Genomic DNA, 2,823 nt, shown 5'->3' with positions numbered 1-2,823 from the left:
ATCTGTATACAGCTTTCATGAAATTTTTGTGCATAGTTCTTTCTCCACAACTTCCCTCCTCATTTTCCACGTTGCCACTCTGCCCTCATCACTGTCTATACCACACTGACATTCTGGGTCTGCACATGTAGTGTTATGCTTTTGTATTGATGATTTTGGTGGTCTTTTTACTTTCATTATACTTTCTGTGGTTCCTTAAAAGACAGTGAACTAGAGCAAAGGAGAATGGAAGAGTTGATTTTGTCCCCTTACCTACCAAGGAAGGGGAAAGAATAACCAGAGGAAATGAGGTCTTTAGGAACTCCAAAATGGGGATTTGAGAACAATGCATCCTTCTGGAAACTGTGGAGTGTTAAGGGAAGTTGTCCTCTGTGACAGGAAGAGTGAGTGAGGCAATGTGTGTGTGTGGGAGTCTCTGGCCAGGCTCTAATGGCAGCTGCAGGCGGGCAGCACCCTGGGAAACAAGAGCAGGCTTCACCTGGGGAGACTCAGATGTGAACTGGAGGAAGACACAGAATGAAAATGTGTGCATCAAAGAAGGCCAAATTGTTGACTATAACTTGATTTAAATTGTAAGAATTTGGATTTGAAGGTCCCTTCCCTTCCTTTCCCTCAGGAGGACCAGTAGAACTTACTGGTTAGGACCATGGCAGCTGGTTTGTGCCCTTGTGCTGCCTCGTTCTTGCTGTGCACTTTTAATCAAGGCACTGATCCCTCTCTGCCTCAATTATCTTTCTGTACAGCATGAACAATAATCAGAGCTATTTTGTAAATGTTGGTCATTAAGAATAAAATTATGATTTTTTTAATCTTTGAGAATAAAATACATCTTTCAGAATACTAGTGTGATATGATTTAAAATTGTTTCTTATTCAAGATTCTGTATCTATCCACCCAGTGAGTATTTATTTCTAAATATCTGCCATGCCTAGGGCGTGGGACTCCACATTGGACTTTCTGATTAGGGAAGAGGTAATGTGCAAACTCCCCTGAATCACAGGCAGAATGCAAAACTTTCATTGAGTATGTGGCCAATATTTTTAGTAGATATATGTCAGTAATTATACGGAACATGCCCCATGCTATCATGACACATAAAACATGCATTTGTGGGCTAATACACACTTGATATTCTAAAATTTATTAAAAAAATTTTTTTTTAAAAAGCATGGTAAAACACACACACACGACCTAGAATTCACTGTCTTAAACATTTTTAAGTGCACGACTCTACGCTATTAAGTACACTCCACTGTGTATACATCACCACCATCCATTCCAGAGTTCTTTCCACCGTCCCCAACCCAAACTCTATACCAACTGAACAATTCTACATTCCTCCCCAACCCCAGCTGCTGATAACCACCTTTTGCTTTTCATCTCTGAATTTGACCACTGTAGGTAAAACTTTGTAACTGTAATTTAATTAATTAATTACAATGCAATTGTAATTAAAATATGTAATTCCTCATATAAGTGGAATTACGTAGTATTTGTCCTTTTGTGTCTGGCTTCTTCACTTAGCATTGCATTTTCAAGATTTGTCCATATTGTACTTTGAATCACGATTCCATTTCTTTTGAAGGCTGAATACTATACTATTGAATGTCCATGTTTTTTGTGTTCATTCATCCTTCACTGGACACTTGGGTTGTTTCTATCTTTGGTTATTGTGAATAAAGTTGGTGTGAACGTTTGTATATCAACATGTAATATTTTGATAATAATATAATCTTAAAAAGTGAAGGATAAATCATTGCTTAATGGTAAGATACAGGTAACAACATTTTATCTTTATTTTCTCTTTATGGTGCTGGGGATAAAACCCAGGGTCTCATGTAACACCCTACCACTTTGTACACCACCAACCTCTTCAGTTTTATAAAGAGGACCCATTTACTACTGAAACAAGCATTCCCTATCTTCTGAGTGCCAAGTGTTCGGTGTCCAGGGAGAAGCCAGTTATCACAGAGCTTCAGTCACCTGAGGAAGCAGATATTAAACAGGTGAGCACACCAATTAACATATATAATTATTCATTGCAATTAGAGCTGCCAAGGTGAAGAAGAGGATGTGTTGGAAGCATTGATTGGGGGACATTTCTCTGGCAGGGTGGTCAGTGAGGAACTTTCTGATTAGGAGACATTTGTGCTAAGACTTTAGGATGAGAAGAAACCAGACCAGTGCAGAGTGGGAGGAAAGAAACTTCTGGGTGAGGACACAGCCCAGGCAAGCTTTGGGTAAAACTCCTGGACTGTTTTTCTAAATCTCCCTGTGCCCATGAGTTCAGACTATGCTTCTTGTCACAGAGTGTGATTGGAGTTCCTACATTCCAGCAGCTCAGAGCTTTGGTTTATGAATCAAGCATGAAATTGCCTACTATGGAAATGATTTGTGACTTTGCAAGTGCAATGTCTTGGGATGGATAGAAGCATGAAAAGCTTTCTTCCCCAGGCTGCACTGATCCACCCCTATTTTAGGCTCTGGGACCCTAAGGAGTCCATAACCAGGATTCTTGCTGGTTCTTCCCATGTGGGAGACAGCGATAAGCAGGGCAAAGCTCTCAGAACCTTTTCGGAAGGAAGGTGTTCTTTTAATATGAAGAGTGACTCATACAGAGCCCTTCCTGAGTGAAAAGTGCTCTGAAAACTTATAAATTTCCTCCTTTCCCTTTTATACTTTTTTTTTTTTAAACTGGAATAGAATAAATCCTAAGTCAGGGAACTTTGTTGTGAGTGGATTGCTAAGGAAGAAATCCTGGGTATCTAGGTGGCCAACTAAATAGCAGACCAAAACAGTGGCATTTTGGAACACAAAATGACA

The sequence above is a fragment of the Sciurus carolinensis genome, chromosome 1, assembly GCF_902686445.1.
Source record: "Sciurus carolinensis chromosome 1, mSciCar1.2, whole genome shotgun sequence".
Lineage (NCBI taxonomy): Eukaryota > Metazoa > Chordata > Mammalia > Rodentia > Sciuridae > Sciurus > Sciurus carolinensis.
Note: the sequence above shows the minus strand (reverse complement) of the source record.